The sequence below is a fragment of the Octopus sinensis genome, linkage group LG9 (assembly GCF_006345805.1).
Source record: "Octopus sinensis linkage group LG9, ASM634580v1, whole genome shotgun sequence".
Taxonomy (NCBI): domain Eukaryota; kingdom Metazoa; phylum Mollusca; class Cephalopoda; order Octopoda; family Octopodidae; genus Octopus; species Octopus sinensis.
Window position 1 is genome coordinate 92132047 of NC_043005.1, and position 6000 is coordinate 92138046.

The 6000-nt window shown below is 43.1% G+C and overlaps 1 protein-coding gene across 3 annotated transcripts in view; it reads right to left on the reverse strand.

The window, feature by feature from the left end:
* The window catches only part of LOC115215604 (organic cation transporter protein-like), a 70100-nt gene that overhangs the window by 9309 nt on the left and 54791 nt on the right, over positions 1–6000 (reverse strand). The window contains exon 11 of one of the 3 annotated variants that reach the window (XM_036506144.1): positions 207–243. The exons of the other annotated variants lie outside the window; for them this stretch is intronic. The gene's annotated coding sequence lies outside the window, so the exon portion shown is untranslated. The remainder of the gene's footprint in view (positions 1–206; positions 244–6000) is intronic. 3 annotated transcript variants of the gene reach the window in all.

The following is a 6000-nucleotide window of genomic DNA, read 5'->3' on the forward strand; positions in this document are numbered from 1 at the left end:
GTTTTTTCATTTATTTATGTTCATGTTTCTTCTGTTTTTCTAATAACAATGTCTTTTCTTACACGTACAAACACGCATGTGTGTATGTTTGTAAATATGTATGCATGTGAGTACATGTATGATAAACAGACAATAATCTGATTGCTCTGCGTTGGCAAGAATTGAAAAAAATATGGAAAAAAGTGAAAGGGGTACAGTGAACTTGCTGTGAGGAATGGAATATCCAATGTTTCAGATTCAATTCTTCATCAGAAGGCAGAGAAAAAAAAGAAGGAAAGGGGAAAAATGTCAAACGGAATTCACATCCTCTCAGCTTGAAAAACTGGCTGCAACAGAGTATATGTATGTGTGAGTTATTCCAGGCAGGTATCTTGTGAGTGAAAATTTTAAAAAGTAATGGTGCAGGAGTCTATTGTACATATATACAAGTGTGTGTATGTATGTATAATTTTAATCCAAACGGGAAAACAGAAAAAACAACACGTGGAACAATTACAGTATTATTATTAATAGGCGCTCAGGAAAGATGATATATATAATATATATATATATGTGTGTGTGTGTGTGTATATATATATATATATATATATATAAGAATAAATGTTTTATATATAAAGAACGTGAAATACAGGAAGGGACAAACACGGAACACAGACAAATCATTCGAAGCCTTCAATCTTCAGTCAGACACCGAATCATCATAGCAAATTTCGGCTGTTCAATTGTGTGTGTGTGTGTGTGAGTGTGTGTGTGTGTGTGAGTGTGTGTGTGTGTGTGTATATATATATATATGTGTGTGTGTGTGTGTATATATATATATGTGTGTGTGTGTGTGTGTGTATGTATATATATATATGTGTGTGTATGTGTGTATACATATATATATATTATGTATTATCAAGACAGTTTAATTATATATTAACTAAATTTGACTGAAACTGATGGGTGAGCGTTTGGCCAATCAGATTTGCAAGGAGCCATGAAAGAGTCAATTTGTGAGTTCAATTCAGCCTGAGATTAGCTCATCATTTTTCAGTCATTTGTTTATATTTAAAAATTGTTGCTTCAAATCAGACAATAAGTATCATTATGATATATATTATATATAGAGTTATTATATGTATGTATATATATATATATATATATATATATATATATAGGTAAGGTAATCGAGGTAGTCAGAGTAAGTGACAGAATAATTAAAATTAGATTAGTCCTTCACCATAGGACAGCTACCATCATCTCGGCATATGCCCCTCAACCAGGGCTACCGGAAGGACAAAAAGACCAATTCTATGACACCCTATTGCGGACTACCTCATTGACAAATGACAGTGACCTTCTCTTCGTGGCAGGTGATTTCAATGGACATGTTGGACGACATGTCGGGGGCTTCCATGGCGTCCATGGAGGCTACGGTTTTGGCTCTCGTAATGAGGAGGGAACCAGGCTGCTGGAGTTCTGCGATGCAAATGACCTTATGGTCTGCAATACCAACTTCAGGAATCCCACCTCTCACCTAGTCACCTACCGTTCTGGCAGACACACCAGCCAGATTGACTACATCCTTGCCAGAAAAAGGGAAAGAGGGCTGATTATAAATGCCAAAACCTTTCCAGGCGAAGAATGTACTCCCCAACATAGATTAGTGGTTAGCGACTTCAGGATCAGAGCTAAATGGTTGCCCAGAAGAAGACCAGCTTGGAGGAGAAGGGTCTGGAAGCTTAAACATCCTGCAAATGGACAGAGATTTAGAGACATACTACTCGAGGCCTTTGACGAAATAGAAGGGGATATAGCTTCACTAAATGTGGAAGACAACTGGAGATTCCTACGGGACAATCTGCTGACAGCCACTGACCAGATCTGTGGATGGAGCAAAGTACCATCTCGACCCAGAGTAACATGGTGGTGGAACACTGTGGTTGACAAGGCTATTAGACAAAAGAGACAGGCTTAGAAGGACTGGAAGAATGGTGGTAGCAGGGAATTGTATCAGACAGCCAGAAGGGAAGCTAGGAGACAGGTTTATCTAGCCAGAGGGGAAGCGGATAAGAAAAAATTTGCCAATATTCTGAGCCGTGAGGATGAAAGACTTGAGGTATTTCGTGTTGCAAGACAGTGTGGGAGAGAGAATCGTGATGTGGTAGGAGAGAAGTGTGTTCGCATGGATGATGGTTCACTTGCGCTAAATGAGGATGCAAAGAGAGAGGTTTGGAGATGCCACTATGAAAGGTTGCTGAATAAAGAAAATGAATGGGATAAAGAGAGTCTGCCGAATGTTGACCCAACAGAGGGACCAGCTATCCGAGTTGATAGTTCCGTGGTAGCTAAGGCAATTAGAAGCATGAAGACAGGGAAAGCCCCAGGCCCATCAGGAATTACTGCAGAGATGCTCAAAATATCTGGCAGTGTCGGCTATAGCCTGGTCACCCGTATAGTCAACCAGGTGATACACGAAGGAGTCATACCCAATGACTGGTGTAGCAGCACACTAGTCAACTGCTACAAAGGTAAAGGTGATGCCCTAGATACAAATAATTACAGAGGTATCAAGCTGTTGGATCAAGTAATGAAGGTTACGGAGAGGGTCATAGCCCAACTAATTAGAGAGAGAGTTAGTTTAGATGAGATGCAGTTTGGGTTCGTGCCAGGGAAAAGTACCACTGATGCTATATTCCTGGTAAGGCAGCTGCAGGAGAAATACCTAGCCAAAGATAAGCCCCTGTACCTGGCTTTTGTTGACATGGAGAAAGCTTTTGATAGGGTCCCCCGATCCCTTATCTGGTGGTCAATGAGGAAACTGGGGATAGATGAATGGCTGGTGAGGACTGTGCAAGCTATGTACAGAGATGCTGTAAGTAAGGTTAGGGTTGGCAACATGTACACAGAAGAATTCAAAGTAGAGGTTGGGGTCCACCAGGGTTCAGTACTCAGCCCCCTCCTATTTATCATAGTCCTCCAGGCAATTACGGAGGAATTCAAGACAGGTTGTCCCTGGGAGCTCCTCTACGCTGACGACCTTGCTCTTATTGCTGAGTCACTATCAGAGCTGGAGAAGTTCCAGGTGTGGAAGGAGGGTTTAGAATCGAGGGGCCTTAGAGTCAACCTAGCTAAAACCAAAGTACTAATAAGTAGGAAGGTAGACAATCCACAAATGTCTTCAGGAAGATGGCCCTGCTCGATCTGTAGAAAAGGTGTAGGTAGAAACTCTATAAGATGTACCCAGTGTAAGCTATGGACACATAAGAGGTGCAGCAATGTCAAAGGTAGGCTAACTGGGAAGATAGTTTTTGTATGTGGCAAATGCTCTGGAGCATTAACCTCCGAAAATCTGCAGAAAATAACTTCCGTCACTTTCCAGGGGGAAAAACTAGAAGTAGTTGATAGCTTCCGTTATCTAGGTGACCAAGTCAGTAGTGGGGGTGGGTGCGCTGAAAGTGTAACTGCTAGAATAAGAATAGCCTGGGCAAAGTTTAGGGAGCTCTTACCTCTGCTGGTGACTAAAGGCCTCTCGCTCAGAGTAAAAGGCAGACTGTATGATGCGTGTGTACGAACAGCCATGCTACATGGCAGTGAAACATGGGCCGTGACTGCCGAGGACATGCGTAAGCTCGTGAGGAATGAAGCCAGTATGCTCCGATGGATGTGTAATGTCAGTGTACATACTCGACAGAGCGTTAGCACCTTGAGAGAAATGTTGTACCTAAGAGGCATCAGTTGTGGTGTGCAAGAGAGACGATTGCGCTGGTATGGTCATGTGGCGAGAATGGATGAAGATAGGTGTGTGAGAAAGTGCCAATCCTTAGCAGTTGAGGGAACCCGTGGAAGAGGTAGACCCAGGAAAACCTGGGACGAGGTGGTGAAGCACGACCTTCGAACTTTAGGCCTCACTGAGGAAATGACCAGCGACCGAGACCTTTGGAAATATTCTGTACATGAGAAGACCAGGCAGGACAAGTGAGCCCAGCCCACTTATGAATGCCTTTCCGCCCTTGGACACAAAGACCTGTTGAGGCAAGCGAAGTCGATATAGAACCTCATCCGACGACAGGCACCCATGCCAACCCCCTTTGCTTGCGAAGACATGTTGGGGCAAGCGAAATCGAATTGAACCAGCCAGGATCCCTGGTCTGGTGGTACATAAAAAGCACTATCCGACTCGTGGCCGATGCCAGCGCCGCCTCCACTGGCTTCCGTGCCGGTGGCACGTAAAATACACCAATCTGACCGTACGACAGGCACCCATGCCAACCCCCTTGCTTGCGAAGACATGTTGGGGCAAGCGAAATCGAATTGAACCAGCCAGGATCCCTGGTCTGGTGGTACGTAAAAAGCACTATCCGATTCGTGGCCGATGCCTCCACTGGCTTCCGTGCCGGTGGCACGTAAAATACACCAATCTGACCGTACGACAGGCACCCATGCCAACCCCCTTGCTTGCGAAGACATGTTGGGGCAAGCAAAATCGAAATCGAATTGAACCAGCCAGGATCCCTGGTCTGGTGGTACGTAAAAAGCACTATCCGACTCGTGGCCGATGCCAGCACCCCCTCGTTTGGCTTCCGTGCAGGTGGCACATAAAATACACCAATCCGACCGTGGCCGTTGCCAGCCTCGCCTGGCACCTGTGCAGGTGGCACGTAAAAAGCACCCACTACACTCACGGAGTGGTTGGCGTTAGGAAGGGCATCCAGCTGTAGAAACACTGCCAGATCAGACTGGAGCCTGGTGCAGCCTTCTGGCTTTCCAGATCCCCGGTCGAACCGTCCAACCCATGCTAGCATGGAAAGCGGACGTTAAACGATGATGATGATGATGATGATATATTAGAAGAAATGAGGTACTCAAAAATTCGGATGGTTTTATATTTACAGATATTTATTTGTATATTTCATGTTTTTATACATCATATAACTTAGATCATGTATTAGCGCTTTCTCCCATTCTAGTGGGGTTTTCAAATCAAACTAAGTTCCTGTGAAAAAGTTTTGACCATTTTATAGTGTTATTAAGTGTGTAGTGGTGGGGAGGGACATAAGACAGTACAAGAGGGTGATGAATGAGGAGAAAGTGAGAGAGAGAGAGAGAGAGAGAGAGAGAGAGCATGTGTGTGTGTTTTTGTATTTGGAAAGAGTGTTAAAGAAAAAAGGGAGAAGAAAAAATTGTTTTGCTGGTTAGTTGGTCAGGATGTTTACTCCAAGGGGGGGTTTAAGATCTTGGGGAAAAGAATTTAAGTTTTGACCATTTTATAGTGTTATTGAGTGTGTAGTGGTGGGGAGGGACATAAGACAGTACAAGAGGGTGATGAATGGGGAAGGAAGTGAGAGAGCATGTGTGTGTGTGTGTGTTGTATCTAGAGGGAGTGTTAGAAAAGAAGAAGAAAAGGAAGGAAGGGGAGGGAAGGTAGACCATAAATTATATTTCCTTGTTATCATTGTCTTGTGAGAGAGAGTGTGTGTGTGTGTTTAAGGAGGAATGGTCAAATGGTTTTTGGTTTTTAGAAAAGAAGATTTGTCTTGAATTCTTTTTATTAGAAAGGGAATAGGTAGAAAAATGTTGGAAGAATAAATAGGTAAAATACATTAAGTAGAAAGGAGAGGGGGAAAAAGAAGGAAGGGAAAGGGAAGCAGAAAAAAGGGAAGAGGAAAAAAGGATGCAACTGTATGTAGACACATACGTTACATACAGGCACATACATACACTTGCATTAACATTGTTACATACACATACATAACACATGCATAGAAAGTCCTGCACACACTCACATGTAGCGGTAAGGGCACACATCCTTGAACTCAGGCATTCTAGCACGCAGTTTGATGTTGCCCGTTGAAAGGATCAGGATATGAAGACATGATAAATGAATAACCAAGCAAAGACACGGGACAGTCAAATAAAACTGGACAAAGGGGCAGGAAAAAGAAGTAAATAAATAAATAAATAAAAAGATAAATAAAAAGAAGCTAAAATAAAAGATCGATCGTGTGATGGAATGGA